The following is a 17,348-nucleotide window of genomic DNA, read 5'->3' as shown; positions in this document are numbered from 1 at the left end:
ATTAGATAGAAGGAAACTATTTAGGAATCCAAAGCTAAGGGTGATATGGGCATAGGGGGCTGTTGACACAGTGGGACAGAGAAGAGCTGAGCAAAGCTTTTGCTTTGAAAAGCCCTGCCTCTCTTGCCATTCTAAAGTTCTTTGAAGCCACATCAGAAAACCTCATGCATTTAGGAAATGATAATCAGAGGCTCGTCTCTGCTTGCTTAAGGGAAAGTTTGATGGGAGAGTGATACTCTTTCCTTCTGTTTGCTCAGCAGGAATCAGGGTGACTTTGAGAACTAAATATCAGGAAATTCTCAGAGCTAGAAAATCCAGCCAAAACTCACCTGGTGTCTTTTAAAAAGGAATTTTTTTCCAGTCCTGGGCCTTGAACTCAAGGCCTGTGCACTGTTGTTGGGCTTTTCCTCAAGGCTAGCACTCTACCATTTGAGCCACAGCACCACTTCTGGCTTTTCTATGTATGTGGTCCTGAGGAATCAAACCTGGGTCTTCGTGCATGCTGTGCTATGCTACCACTAGGCCAAACTCCCAGCCCCCTAGTGCCTTTTTTATGTGTGTATAGACTAGGCTCTCTCACTCTTGACAAGTTCCAAATGGAGAATTGAGTCCAGGTCATGACTTTCATTACCTTTGACTTGTACACCTGGAAGATACACACTCAAAGTCTAAACGTAGACTATCTTTACAAACCATAATCCTACGCTGAAGATATTCAGACTCTCCTGTCCACTGGTGAGAGAAAAAAAAGTCTGCTGTACTGGAAGAGACTTGGAAAGCAGTTGGGGCCAAATGATTCCTTTCCATTCAAAGCAGATTGGGGCTTGGGATCCCTGCTCAGCTCCCATGAAGCCCCAAATCACCTTAAATAGAGCTAGAGATCAAGTTAACTTCTTACTTGATTCTGGGGCTAAATACTTGCTGTTTACAAATGAAACAGGCTCTCAGTCCAAAAAAGAATGTAACGTAAACAGGGCTTCAGGAGTAGAAACTATAGTCTCTCAAGCCCTTGACTTATGAACTGAGTTTAAAGATCATAAAGCATTAGTTTCCTATATGTTCCTGAGTACCCATTCCTCTCTTAGGAAATTATCTGTTAACCAAAGTAGGGGCAAAGATTAATCTTGAGCAGGAGATAGACACTAAGTTTTTAGGAATCATGAAGCTGACCTCCCCAGTGCTAGTCTATGAAACACCAAAGTCTCCTGAGGTAATCTCTGGAAATATTCTAAATCATGCCTGATACCTGGACACAAGAGCAAGTAGATAGGCTACTGATACCATGCCTTAAAACAAACTTAACAGCTATCCTTGAGTAAGACAGTATGATTTAAAACCTAAAACCATAGCTGGGATCAGCCTGCACTTGACTGGCCATAAAAAAAAAAAAACCCTCCAGGTTTGGGGCTGAGGTACAGGTAGCAGTCAGCAGCTAGCTTGGCAGTGCCCGTATGCTGTGTTTGATCTGAGCCTTCTTTCTGTTTTTCCAGAAAAGGAGGCATCAGTGACAAAACAGGAAGTTGCATCATTAAAGTCCAAGTGGACTGTCACAAGAACTTCTCCCAAACTTGTGTGGTGAGGAAATTTAGATGTTGGCTTCAACTCCTAGTCTGAACTCAGCAAATTGTTCCATGATAATATCTATATGGAGACAAAAGCAAAGGCCGATCAGAGAGCAACAACACCTCCTACCTAGGACCAGGTAGCAAGGAAGGGGAGAGGTGGTAGAAATCCTGAAATCTGAAAACCAGATTGACAGATGACACAGAAGCTGAAGATGGGTGGGGAGGGGGTAGTATGACATCTAAGCATCTCTATCTAGAAATGCTAATGAGAACCAACTATAGCTCAAAAGACAGAAGACCAAAGCCAGAGTTCCCCAGTGAACAAAGAGGAAAGGAAAAAGAACATGGTTATACTGCATTAGCAGCTGTGTGGCAGGCAATGCAAAACTGGAGGAAGAATAAAAATTTTCTTTTTTTTGCAGTCCTAGAACTTGAACTCAGGGTCTGGGCACTGTCCCTGAGCCTCTTTGTGCTCTACCACTTGAGCCACAGCTCTTCTGCATTTTTTCTGTGTATGTGATACTAGAGAATCAAATCCAGGACTTCATGAATGTGAGGCAAGCACTTTTACCACTGAGCCATTTTCTCAGCCCCAGAACAAATAATTTCTAAATAGTCCAATGGGAACTCTAGTTTATAAAGTCCTGGATTGCTTCTTCTTCCTCTTCTTCTTTTTTTTCTTTTGCCAGTTGTAAGGCTTGAACTCTGGGTCTGGGTGCTGTCCCCGAGCTATTCAGCTCAAGGCTAGCACTCTACCACTAGAGTCACAGCGCCACTTCTGGATTTCTGGTGGTTAATTGGAGTTAAGAGTCTCATGGACTTTTCTGCTCTGGCTGGATTTGAACTGAGATCCTCAGATCTCAGCCTCCTGAGTAGCTAGGATTACAGATGCAACAGCTTGCCTTTTAACTTGTAAGGTAGTTGGAATTATGCTGAAACCAAATTTAGTGAGCTACATTCCTAAACTTTCTTCTCAGACTAGCAAGACACTGGATTCCCATATAATCCTATCAATAAGGAAATCATTTCAACTGAAAACTTTAAAACGTAGGTATAAAATAAAATAAATAAATCAATAAAGGTTTAAATGTAGTTATGTTTCTAAATAGTGGCCAATTGATCCGAAACAAATTCACTACAGAATTAAACGATGTATAAAACTGCTAATGTAAAAAGATAATCAGACTATATTTTACATGTTTTATGCACTATGTGCAGAATGATGTAATGCTATCCATAAGTCAAAAAACCTAAATAAAAATACATGTAAGGGCCAGGAGTTTGGCCTAGTGGTAGAGTGCTTGCTTAGCATGCACGAATACCTGGGTTCGATTCCTCGGTACCACATACATAGAAAAAAGCTGGAAGTGGTGCTGAGGCTCAAGTGGTAGAGCCCTAGCCTTGGGAAAGTCCAAGGACAGTGCTAAGGCCCTGAGCCCAAGCCCAAGACTGGCAAAAAAAAATACATGTAAGTATTCTCAACTAAGTAAACCTTAAATGAGACCAGTCAAGTGTAGTTTTGGGAAATGGTAATGGGATTAACTTTTTCAATTATCAGTTGGACTAGTAATTTCAGAAAAGTAGGTCATAGGTTTTTGTGTAATAACTGTTTATAACAGTAATTTTTACTTGTAGCAATTCATTATAGCAATAATATTTATAGATTTACTTAAACAGAATCAGATTAGGGGCATCTAACTGAGACTTTGGAAAGGTTCATATTTGAGGAAAATGAAAACAATAACATGCCAACAACTTTATACACCACCAAAAAAGAATGTGAAGTTTTCAATCATAGTTGCATTTTATTATGTTATATAATCATAAAATGTGTAAATGACAACTGCTAGTACTACCAAAAAATAAGGAAAATAAGAAAAAAAGAAATAAGAAGGAACAAACAAAGGAAGGGAAAGAATAAAGAAAAAGAGAGAGAGGGAAGGAAGGACAGAGGGAGGAAGGGAGAGAGGGAGGGAAAGAGTTATAAAATCAGAGTTCTCTGGTGAAATTACAGAGTGAGATAGAAATATAGATGAAGATGTAATAAATTCCACCTAGTGTATTGAAGACAAATGGGAATTCATATTTATCTGAACCTTTGTATGTGAGTAATAGATTAGCAGAAAGGTGAATAGAAAGGACATTCTAGACTAAAGAAACATTTGCAGTTACAAAGGCTTAAGTGTAAAAGTACCTGGTATTGGAGAAAATTTGAATTGTCCTATGTGGGCAAAGGAATTTTTTAAAATATTAATTTTGTAAAAACAGCAAGTTCATGTAATTGTATAGGAGGAAATGCAAACCAACCTTGGCATGTTTTGCTGAGCTTGTGAGCAAATGTTGAGAAGATTTTCAAAACAGTACATGTTGTATAGATAATACTGATATTTTTTTTTAGTTTAAATGTCATCAAACTTTGGTTACACGCAATCAAGGTAAACATCTGCTGAAATTAAGTGAGTCTGAGGGATATTGCTTTTCCTACATGGGAGCTCAGAGTATACATCAGTACCTTTGGTATCATTTTATTCTGATCTGCTTTACCTCGTTGATGCAAGAGCTTACCTGTGCAGGTTAGCTAAGCTTGTTTTAAGACAGTGCCAAAGTTGCTGGTTGTTTTCAGAAATCAGTATTATCTAGTATTCGTGGTTACTGAGTATTTATATTAATTTCTCCTCCTCAGATGCATAGTATGAACTTACATTTGTATAGCTAAGGGCCTCTACATTAATAACTTCACTTAGTATTCACAACTATCCAATAAAGAGAAAAGAAACTTAAACTTGGTTAAAGTCACTAGGCTTTAACTAATCTCTTGAAGTTCATAACTTTTTATAATATCTGTGCTCTTTCTTATGACCACTCAATAAATAACCAGTTAGTTATTAGCTCTTTTCACAGAATAATAGCCTCCATTACCTGAAACCTACCCAGAAATATATCATTCCCTTGACAGTAAGTCCTATTGCTTTTCTTGCTGGAAGCACCTGTCTCATATTCTAAATGCCTGTTGATATTGCCACAGCCATTTTAAATTTAACACATCTAAACAGAATTCTCAATGATTTTCTAGTCATCCAATCCCCTTCTTCCTCATCCAATGCATTATTAAATTCAGGACCTCGAATGTAAACCACTGATTTTCACTTCCAAAATATATATGATTTGTTTGATATTTCTTACTCTCATTAGTATCTTGCCAGTTGAAGACATTTTTCCCCATTTTGTTGGCTGTTCTTCCTCATTCTACTCCATTTTACACTGTATTCTCCAATTTATTCTACAAATTTTAGCCATAGTGAGCTTTTAAAAATGTTTGGTTTAAAATACTTCAGTGGGCTGGGCGTGGTGGTTCATGCCTGTAATACTAGCTACTCAGGAGGCTGAGATCTAAGAATCGTGGTTTAAAGCAAGCCCTGGCATTACAAAGTCGTGAGACTCCTATCTCCAGTTAATCACCAGAAAACAGGAAGTGGGGCTGTGGCTCAAGGGGTAGGGCAGTAACCTTGAGCTGAAGAACTCAGGGACAGCACCTAGGCCCAGAGTTCAAGCCCCATGACCCTCTCCCCCGAAAAGAAAGTACTTCATAGATATATATTAATCTATGTAATAAAACATTATGTCTATAGAGTCATAAGTTTTTATGTCTATGTAGTTGTGACAAACCCTTAGCCTAATTTTGAGTATGTTCTAAAAACTAAGTGCCAGTGATTGTATATAGAGATTCCCTTCTTGAATACTTGTTTGTTAAACATGTCATTTGACATATGATGTAAAAATCAATGTTAATAAATTATTTAAAAAATACTTCAGTGGTTTTTCATCATGCTTTGGGTAACTTAGCTCTTTCAGTTAAGCTACAACATTCTTCCCTGTGTACTTGTCCCTTTTGCTTGGTGTATTCTGATTACTCTGTTTGTCAGTTCCTAGCACACAGCACTTTTCTGCCCCAGGGACTTGATTCCTGTACTTTCTTTTGTGTTTTTCTCCACTTACAATGTTCTTGATAGATTCTCTCTCTCTCTCTCTCTCTCTCTCTCTCTCTCTCTCTCTCTCTCTCTCTCTCTCTCTCTCTCTCTCTCTCTCTCTCCCTCTGTCTCTGTCTCTGTCTCTGTCTCTGTCTCTGTCTCTGTCTCTGTCTGCCTGTCTGTCTCTCTCTCTCTCTCTCTCTGTGTCTCTCTCTCTTCCTCTGTCTCTGTCTGTCTCTCTCTGTCTGTCTCTCTGTCTCTTTCTTTGTAGCTTAACAAAATGTCACCTCTTCTAAAAGGCTTTCTGTGAAACTCCTGTGTAAAGTAGTTGTCTCTAATAATCTCAGTTGTAACACGTCTTTCTTCTTTATAGCAATCTACAATTATTTCCTCTACCTTCTTGTGAAATTTATTATATATTATATAACATATACTGGCATATATATAGTAAATTAAGTAAATTTTATGAACATAGTAACACTGTCCAGTCTTAGTTTTTATGATTAATTCTTGACATATATGATAGCCTGGGTAAATATTCTTTAAGAGAATACTCTTTTTTTTAAAAAAAAAAAGAATGATGTACTATCTAATTGAGAAAACTAAAGATCAGTATTTACTCTTGTCTTCATGCCACTCAGATGGCAACTCATCTAGCCTTGCTCAGAGAAAAATCATACTAGAATTTTGAGAAGTATACAAAAGGAACCAACTTGTCGGTTTTCTTGTGTAAGCTTGAAGTTAACAGAACTGTATTCTAATATATTTTGCTATTCGGGAGAATGTCATAACCTTTCTGAACCTCAACTGCCCCAATTGTGTGAATAGTCATACTACATTTTTTTTTTTTTTGCCAATCCTGGGCTTGAGCTCAGGGCCTGAGCACTGTCCTTGGACTTTCTCAAGGCTAGAGCTCTACCACTTGAGCCTCAGCACCATTTCTGGCTTTTTTCTATGTATATGGTCCCGAGGAATTGAACCCGGGTCTTCGTGCATGCTAGGCAAGCACTCTACCACTAGGCCAAACTCCCGGCCCCTACATTGTTTTTTTGTCAGCAGACTTCTGTATCCTGGCACATAATAGATGCTAAAAGGTGTGATTATTTAATTAAATTAACCCATAAGAATTCTATGCTGCTGTCAGAAAGAATGACATCGCCCCATTTGTTAGGAAATGGAAAGACTTAGAAAAAATCATATTAAGTGAAGTAAGCCAGACTCAAAGGAACTTAGGCTCAATGGTTTCCCTCATTCGTCATAATCAATAGAAACCTTGGGCTCTACTAGCAGAGATTTGCAATAGAGCAAAATCTTGATACATAAGGACATATAATGTGAAGCTAATTGAAAGGACCTCCAGGATAGTGAAACAAAAGCCATATAATGAATGATTGTTGTCCTTAATGTACTATGTTGTCTCTCATCTCCTTTGCTGTCCCTTGGTTATCTCATATTGGTATAGTATCTCACTTTGTTATCTGATATATTGAATTTATTTGTATTTGGATATTTGAAATTTGATAGGGAAGGGAGGAAAACCAAGATGGGTGGGGGGTGTGGGGGGGGAGGGAAATGGGTACCAAGACATGTGAAAGGGTATCAATGTATGTGAATTAATGCACCTTCTATCTGGCAAATATCATGTAACCCTTTTACTAATTACAATTAAAAAAATAAATTAACCCATAATACTACATTACAGAATTTTACCATGATAAAATGGTATACATATATATAAATTTTAGGTACATCAAAAATAGCCCTTAAATGTTTCCTTCATAGAATTTGAAGTTGAAAGAAATGGAGCAGAAATATAGGCATTCAACGCAATTCTGAAAAAGAACAAAATTGGAGGACTCACACTATGTGATTCCAAAATGTATGCAAATCTATAAGTGTCAAAACAAGATGATGCTGACATAAGACTAGACCTATGTATTAACGGGATCAAATAAAGAGTACAGGAATAAACTTAGTGATCAGAATATTTTGACCAGTTTACACAGACAGTTCTATGAAGAACGAATGGCACATTCAGGAAATGATGTTAAAACAATTGGATCTGCATATTCAAAAAATAAACTTTAATTTTTGTTTCAAAACCTACCCAAAACTTAACTCAAAATGTGTCAAAAACTTCAATATAACCACTGGATTGACAAAACTCTTAGAGAAAACATAGGTAAAAGTGTCTTCAATTAGGATGATGGTAGTAGTTACATACTATATACAGCAAAGGTGTTTTCTGTTTTGTTTTGTTTTTGCTTTTTTAGAACATCATCCCCAAACTCTCATTTAGGATAAAAAGTTGACGTGTAAAAGTGAATGATCATTCAGCACTAGAACCAGCCATTGAGTCTTCATCATGTGGCTCACCATCTCAGAAAGGAAACTGTCAAATTTATTTTGATTTCTTTAGGTTTTTCTCACAGTATCTTCTTGGGAGAATGGAGATTCAACATTTATTTTCTCAATTTTGTCAAACCTCTTGGTCATAAGAAGTATACGGAATCTTCCTTGAATGACATACTTTTAAATCTCCTTAACACAAGAAAATTAAAATTGTTTTCTTTTCTTTCTTCTATTTTTTTTTTTTGTCAGTTGTGGGACTTGAACTTTGAGCCTGGGCATTGTCCCTGTGCTCTTCAGCACAAGGTTGCAGTCCTACACTTTGAACCACAGCACCACTTCCAATTTTCTGGTGATTAATTGGAGCTAAGAATCTCACAGATTTTAGTGCTCAGGCTGGATTTGAACCGTGATCCTCAGATCTCAGCCTCCTGAGTAGCTAGGATTATTGGTGTGAGCCACCGCACCTGGCTATTTCCTCTAATTTTTTAAAAATGGACTAAGGAAAAGCTTGAAAACTTCATACAGTAATTTAGAAATGAATGACGTTACTTCCAGGCTTATAACTTGTCATTTGTTCTATAGGAGAGTAAGAGCCTTCTAGTGTAGCTTCAAGTTATTGAGCTGAGCAATGCTGCCCTCCAGTGGACAAAAGAACCTTCCAAAGGAGGGGAGGAAAAAAGTGCTATTTTGATTCCTTGTTCATTTAAAGCCTTAGTCCACTTAATGTCATTTCCTCTTCACTTCCTCTTCCATAATCCCTTACCAGGTCTGATTGCTTGCAGGAAAGCTATTATACCCAGAAAACCTGGATGTATGTAATCTAGTCTAAGTGAATTTAATGACTGAGAAGACAACTTCCCTTGGTTTTGAGATGCTCATTCACACTTCTTTCTTGGTAATATCCCTGTCAAGGATTCAGCTCTTAGTGATACTCATTCACTTTTTAGAACATGCAGGCTGCTTGTACTCTAACTTCCTCTATCAGATAATATTATTTAGCAATCTGGTTATCAATGATTTTTACTTTGTCTGAACAAAAATATTTCTAAATTTACAATAATGTAAGACTGCAATAACTGGAAATGATAACCATTGCTAAGCAAAAGAACAAATTCATAGCTGGGCATCAGTGGCTCATACCTATAATCTTTCCTACTTAAGAGGCTGAGATCTGAGGATCACCATTTGAAGCCAGCCTGGGTAGAATAGTCCATGAGACTCTTATTTCCAATTAGCCACCAGAAAACCAGAGGTGGCTTTCTGACTCAAAACCTTGACTAAAAAAGCTCAGGGAGTGTATCCAGGTCATGAAAGAAAAAAGAAAAGAACAAATTTGTGAATTTGATCATGCATAAGAATATGCTGAAGTAGGGCTAGGAGTTTGGCCTAGTGGTAGAGTGCTTGCCTAGCATGCACGAAGACCCAGGTTCTATTCCTCGGTAACACATGCATAGCAAAAAGCTGGAAGTGGTGCTGAGGCTCAAGTGGTAGAGCTCTAGCCTTGAGAAAGTCCAAGGACAGTGCTCAGGCCCTGAGCCCAAGCCCAGGACTGGCAAAAAAAAAGAGAAAGAGAAAAGAATATGCTGAAGTAGCACTGAAACAGTTGGTCAATTTAAAAAAATTAATGGTAATGCAGCAAAAACTTGAAATATATCTTTGGCCCATACAGAATGTTATCTTTTTTTTTTGCCAGTCCTGGGCTTGAGCTCAGGGCCTGACCACTGTCCTTGGATTTTTCTCAAGGCTAGAACTCTACCACTTGAGCCTCAGCACCACTTCTGGCTTTTTCTAAGTATGTGGTACCAAGGAATCGAACCCGGGTCTTCGTGCATGCTAGGCAAGCACTCTATCAAAACTCCTGGCCCCAGAATGTTATCTTTAAGTAACTCCCTTATAATATTAAAGTTAACACACTGAGCACATAAGGTATATTCAGTTTTGGGTTCCGAATTTTTGTTGCCACAAATAAAATTTTTTACGAAATATGGATAGAAGGTAACAAAAGTCTCCCCAGATTGTATCCTGTCTCTGCCATTTTTTCAGCTGTATAACTCCAGAAAGTGATTTGATCTCTTTCTACCTCTGTGTCTTCGCTGATCACATGAGAATAGTAGTAATACCTAACAGAAATCAGGTGAGGATTAAATGTAATACATTTACATATGGAAACTGATTAGAGCTAGCTGTTTATTGTTCTAATTATTAAAAAATATTTGTCCAATAGTCTAAAACCTAACAATACATGTAAGTGAAAAGTCAGTTAAAAATAATATTCACTCAACAACTGTGTTATGACTGCTGTTAGTATTTTGGTAAAATCCTTCCAATCACTCATCCTATGTGTGCAGAATCTGAAATTTATGGCAGATAGGAAGAAAATTTATATAAGCATCACTGTGCCTCCAAGCGGAATGAATTTCAGGTCCTACTTAAGAAGAGGTATTCAGAGTTACAGCTATTGTCCTAAATAGTGTAAGTGGTAGCCAACTAGTCACAAGACATGCTGACTCAGACAACCCATGGCAGACCTTTACCATTTGAGTAAAAACCTAACTAACTGCATCTTCTAGGAAAACTACAGTGAGAGGTAGCAGAAGGGAGAAAAAAATAGTAAAGGTAAAAGAGATAAATGAAATAGAGACTAAGAAAAACAGAGGCCAAAAAAGCAATGAAATAAAAAGCTGTTCTGTGAAAGAAACTCAGTATTTTCACTGAAAAGAAATTTAAAACAAACTTGACAGTAAGGAAAGTCATTAACAGTCTAGAGGCAGAAGACCTAGAAAGAATACTCTCATTTTCTGCTGATCTGTGAAGACTGGGATTGAAGTCATTATCATTTGAATAATAAAAAGTATGTGAATTTATTTTATACTTGAGTAAATGAATAATTGAACACCTTTATTGCTGGCCTTTTTAAATCATGTAACATAAATGGGATCACAGTATGTCTGCTTGCTATAGCACTTTTTTCCCCTCAACAATATGTTGTAAACGTATGTGTATGTGTATATCTGTATTTCCATGTTTTCTTATATTGAATGCACAATATTCAGTGTTTCCTCCTTTGGATACTTCAACTTTTGCTCCTGCTTTATTTTTTTATTGGAGAAGGGGATTGTTTTGAGATCAGGTCTTTCTGTGTAGTCAATGCTGGCCTTGAACTTGAAATCTCACTACCTTAACCTTCTAATCCTAGGGTTCCTGTTGTGAGCCACCTCTTCTAGCTATAATGCCTTGTGCTGCCAACTCCCTTTCCTTAGAAACTTGATCTTTATTTCATTTCTGATGATTATGGCCTACCTAATACATTCTTCAAAAGTCCCTTTTTTAAAAATCGGTTGCTTGGATAGTGGCTAAGGTCATACTTTATATAGAGATGTCTTATGGTCCTGAGAGGTGTTCCTGGGAGAAAATACTTGTCAGAAAAAAGAAGAGCAGGCCTTCAAGTATGAAACAGAACAAAAATGACCCTGAACCCATCTCTATTTTCTGGGATACAGCCTGGTATATCAAAGGTCATGGTACTATATAACTCATACCTGTTCACCTCAGGTAGGAACATAATTATCCATTTGCCAGTGGTTAGTAAAGGCTTAAGTCAGTCCTGACAATACAAGATGTGAAGAGAGCATCTAGAAATCTTCTTGGATATATATATTTAAAATGAGATGCCTAAACCACATCAGCTTCTAATTCAAAGGCAATTCACTGTAGAAGAAAAAAGCAAGAGAACTGCAGAGAGATAAACCTAAAATCTAGGCATGTTACGTCCCAAAGGCTGCCTGCTCTCTAGACTTACGTGGGAGAATTAATTTCTTTATTGTATAATACAGTCCAAGTAGAATTGATTATTACTCACATCCAAAAATATTATTAATCTCTCATTTGGTTAAATTGCTTAGATAAACCTGAAATAATCCCAATATTCTGGCATTCTGAAATTTAAACAAGACATTTTGTAAACATAAAAGCCTACCTTATTTATAGATTTAATAAGTGAGAGAAAAATGTTCCCTTACTGTTGAATACCAAGTGAAGCTTCCTGTTACTTGTAGAAAAAAACAAACAAACAAAAACCCTGTTATCACTCTTTATGTGACTAAATTGTTCCAAGTATTAGTTCCTTCATCTATAATAATCCCTATGTCCATATATTTTGAGGGTCAAGTGAGATAATCTATTTATGGCCAATTGTCATGAGATAGCATATCATGTTTTGAAATGTAGCTTCATAATGTGTTATTCATTCTATTTAATTCCATATAACCTGAAGACGTTAAAACAGAGGGAATCCTAGCCTCATAGGCTGCTTAGTGATACAATGTATGATTAAGAAGGTATGTTAGACACCACACTAACAATACCAATTGTTTACCAATATAACCTTGGTTAAATTGGTTAATTTCTCTAATCCTCAAAATAACATACGCTACTTCCCAAATATACTGTGACAGAGATGCTATAGGAATACAAAAGAAGCTATTTTCCCAATTTTAAAATAAATGTTTATTTCCACATCCTAGCATTTCTGAAGTTGAAGTGCTTCTTAAAGACAGTGTCAAAAAAACACACATTTATTTGTATTTGGTTATCTGAAACTTGATAGGGAAGGGGGGAAAACCAATACGGGGAGTGGGTGGTGGGTGGGGGGAGGGTAATGGGTACCAAGACATGTGAAAGGGTATCAATGTCTGTGAACTAATGCACCTTCTATCTGGCAAATATCATGTAACCCTTTTTTTTTTTTGCCAGTCCTGGGCTTGAGCTCAGGGCCTGAACACTGTCCTTGGACTTTCTCAAGGCTAGAGCTCTACCACTTGAGCCTCAGCACCACTTCTGGCTTTTTTCTATGTATGTGGTACCGAGGAATCGAACCTGGGTCTTCATGCATGCTAGGCAAGCACTTTAACCACTAGGCCAAACTCCCGGCCCTCATGTAACCCTTTTATTAATTACAATAAAAATATAAAAAAAAAGAACACACCAAGATGCCAAGAAAATTATTGTAATGTAGAAAGTCTTTTCAATCAATGGTGCCAGAATAATTGGATGCCAAACAGAAAAAAACTCATATCACAATTTTTTTTATATTCATCTTAGGTTTACATGTGAAAGCCAAAATTATAACATACACAAATATTTGGATCCTTAGGACAGGGACATATTTCTAACAAAAGATTTAAAGTGGGATTGGATTGTGGCTCAGTAAAAAGGTGTTTGCCTACTGGATACAAAACTCTGGCTTCTAACCCAAGCACCAGGGGAGCAAGAAGAGAAAAATAAAAATGTGATGTCCATTGAGATGTCTACTATCTGATTGAAAAACCTCAGAAAATAATAAGCACTGGCAAGTATTTAGAGAAATTGGAACCTTGTACCCTGAGCATGAGATCATAGAATAATGTCAGTGGAAAACAGTATGGAGGTGCCCCCCAAATTTAAAATAGAGTAACAATATGAACTAGACATATGTTCTACTTCCTACATCCAAAGAATTGAAGGCAAGGCCTCAAGAAGATCATTTGCATGCAGCAGGGCACTAATTAGAATAGAAAACAGGTTATAGAAACCCATAGGTCTAACAATGTATGGGTAAGTAAAACACGATATGTACACATCCTTAAAAAGGAAGAAAATCCTGTGGCATTGTACAACATAAATTTGTTGCAACAAGATTATCTTCAGTCAGACAAGATAGTCATAAAAAATCCTATATGATTACACTTTTATGCTGTAGCTAGAGTACTCATATTTTTAGAGACAGAAAATAAAATGGTAACTCCAAGGAGCTGAGGAGAGGGGAAAGTGGAAGTCATCACTAATGGTTATATTTTCAGATTTAAAAGGTCAAAAATTCTGCTGAAGATCGAATTTACAAAATACAAATACACTTAACACTGCTGAAATTGGTTAGAAAGCTGGGGATGTAACTCTGTAGTAGACTACATATTCAGCATGTACTAAACAGTCCATAGCACAACAAAATGAAAGAAAAGAAAGGTTGAAATGGTAAATTATGTTATGTGCTTATATGGTATTTAGATTATGTGTTTTCAATCATAGCAAAACTTACTTTAATCTTCACAGAAACACTAGACATGAAGGAAAAATGATTTATAAGAATACATATAAATTTAAATTACCATTTCATCATGACCCTGGAAAGGAAATGAACCATCTTTTCTAATAGGATTTCTATATGTTGAATTATTAGAAAGATCTTTTATATTCCAAAGTTCTAAAAGAATATTTTTCTAATTCTTGGTCCCCGGGTCTTTGTGCATGCTAGGCAAGCACTCTACCACTAGGCCAAACTCCCAACCCTTAATATCTTATTTTTTCCCACTCAGGAAGGGTTTCTCCCATTCTTCTCACAAATCTTTTCTTCCTGTGTATTTATGCTTCCCATAAACGATAAGAGGCCTTTGGGATATAACAGATTGTAACATGAGTGACAAAACTAGTGTTGTAGGTGGTTAGTGACATTTATTTACAACCTGTCTCCTACAAAAATATTTCTACTGTCCTTGGCCAGTAGGATGACCATTGTATTTATTAATGGTGACACAATTTGATATGTCTACACTACTGAAATTATTTAATTACAACCCTGTGTGCTTCTGTATCTCAGAGATCACAGGTAGGATAAGAAACCTCTTTCCTTTCTGTTCCTTACTGTTGCTTTTTCACTATAGCATACCTTTCCAATACTTTTATATACCTGTGTTTTTTCACCCTTTGCCTGCCTGCCTGCCTTCCTTTTTTCCTTCCTTCCTTCCTGCCTTCCTGCCTGCCTTCCTGCCTTCCTGCCTTCCTGTCTTCCTTCTTCCAGAAATTCTGTAATTTGAACTTCAGACCTCACATTTACTAAGCAGATACTCTACTTGAGTCAAGTCCTCAGCCTATGTAAGGGAGTAATTCTCCATCTTAGTAAGCCTGCTCTTTTATCCTTTTATTTACATTACCAACAGCTCCCTCTCCCCTAAGACATTTCTATTTATCTCTTTTTGTGTGTATGTACTCTTGGCATGGGCTTTGTCTCTGAGCCTGTCTGTGCTCAAGGCCAGTGTTCTACCACTTAAGACACAGTACCCCTTGCCTTTTTCTGTTAATGTGGTACTGAGGAATCAAGCCCTAGGCTTCAAGCATGCTAAGAAAGCACTCTACCATTAAGCACTATCAGCCCCTCTGTTTATCTTTAAATATTCAAAATCCCTCACATTTAAAAGATTTCTTCATCAATCATCTTAATTCAAGACTGTCAGGGTTCGATTCCTCCGTACCATATACATAGAAAAAAGCTGGAAATGGTGCTGAGGCTCAAGTGGTAGAGCTCTAACCTTGAGAAAGTCCAAGGACAGTGCTCGAGCCCTGAGTTCAAGCCCCACAACTGGCAAAAAATAAGATAAGATATTAAGTGCACCTAAATGAACATAAATAGTTAACCGTTATGAGTGTTCACTGTGTCAATCCTCAAGTATTTTCCTATGTAAAAATTCATTCAAACTCATAGACAATATGATAAAGTAAATTCTAATATAGATCACCCCAAATGAGGAAGCAAAAAAAATGGAGAAGTTAAGTAACTTGCCCTGGTAAGTTACGCAACCAGTCAACAGCATAGCCATAGTGGAAGCCTGTGAACTTTGACCCCAGTAGTCATGTTCTTAGCCACCCACATACCACTTCCTGACAAAGTAAATGCAGAGCTACCTAGCCCTGGCAATGGATAAGCATTACATAGGATCTCCTAGGTTACTGTTCTGGAGCCTTCTCATCATCCCTCAAAAAAGAAACTTAAAGAGGTTAGTCCTAGACTGTCCAAAGAAATAAATTGAAGGTTGGGGAACAATAGGAAGACTGTCCCAAGAAGCAAAGCAGGATAAAGGAAAGCAGTATTCAAAAGCGGGAAAAGTTGTACACATGAAACCAGAGTAGAAGTGGCATTGCTGATGACTTAAAGTTACCATCTGTTCTCAGTCATTCTCTTGACCCTGTGGTCTGGGACTTTGAGAGAAACACAGCCATTCTGGTATAAGCCTGTGAGCTATCTTTATTATTCAGCTCTTGAAATCTAGGGCATTAGGTAAACTGTCCTTTATCAGTCTTAGAACTAAATGTACAAACCTCCAGACACAGTCAGTTCTTTGGGGCCTTTTGAGAGATCCAACCCAGGTAGATCACTAAGATATTTCAAACAATTACAGTCTTTTCAGTAACCACAATAAACGTTTTGTTCTTTTCTGGGCACCTAAACTTTAACAGTATTAAAAAAAACAAAGAAAGAAAAAAAAAGAAAGAAAGAAAACAGTCCCTTGGAAATGCAAGTCACAAAAGTACATATTGTTTAAGCTCATCATTTTCCCTAACAAAAATATGCATGAGGGTTCCTCTTTCCTTGTAACCTCACCAGCACTTTTTTTCCACTTTTTGAGAACATCCTGTTCTAAGTAGGGTAAGAGAACACTTCATTGAGGTTTTGCATTGCATTTCTCTGATAATTAGCGTTATTTAACTGTCTTATATATTCTATATTATATATTTTATATTTGTGCCTGTCTTGGGGCTTGTCCCTGAGCTTCTTTTGCTCAAGGCTAGCACTGTACCATTTTATGTGGTACTGAGGAATCAAAGCCAGGTCTTCATGAGTGCTAGGCAAATACCCTACCGCTAAGCCTCATTCCGAGCCCATAATGGAATATTTTTGATACTAAAAATTATATAAAACATTGCCATCCAAGTGGATAAAATTGAGGAACATCATGTTAAGTAAAATTAGCCAGTTACAGAAAGATAAATCCTACATATTCTTTCTTTTTCTTTTTACTTTTTTTGGTCAGTCATGGGGCTTGAACTCTGGGCCTGGGCACTGTCTCTGAGCTCTTCAGCTCAAGGCTACCACTCTACCCTTTGAGCCACAGCACCATTTCTGGTTTTCTGGTGATTAATTGGAGATAGAAGTTTCACGGACTTTAGTGCCCGGGCCGGCTCTGAACCTCGATCCTCAGATCTCAGCCTTCTGAGTAGCTAGGATTATAGGCATGGGCCACCACACTTCTACATATTCTTATTCATTTGTGGAAGCTAAAAAGTTGGTTATATAGAAAAACAACAATGGTCACTAGAGATCAGGAATGGTAAACATGGGGTTGGGTAATAGAGATTAAATAAAAGGTACTAAATTCTACATATGTAGGAAGAATGAATTTTAATGTTTTTAAAAGATATTTAGATTTTAAGATATTTACTACAAGCAGATTCAATTTCCTTATATTGAAAAGAAAACATGACTGGAAACACTCAGAGGATGAAAACTGCTAAAACAATTTTCAAGTCCATGATCAAATTCAGTATCACTAAAGGAGTATTTTGGAGCTCACAATTAGGGAGCTTATAAAACATTTATACAGGGAGAAAGGAGAAAACAACTAAAAAAAAAAGTCAAACTGATCTATAGTATTCT

Source organism: Megascapheus bottae, chromosome 16 (genome assembly GCF_031878675.1).
Source record: "Megascapheus bottae isolate mThoBot1 chromosome 16, mThoBot2.hap1, whole genome shotgun sequence".
Taxonomy (NCBI): domain Eukaryota; kingdom Metazoa; phylum Chordata; class Mammalia; order Rodentia; family Geomyidae; genus Megascapheus; species Megascapheus bottae.
This window is presented reverse-complemented; position numbering follows the sequence as displayed.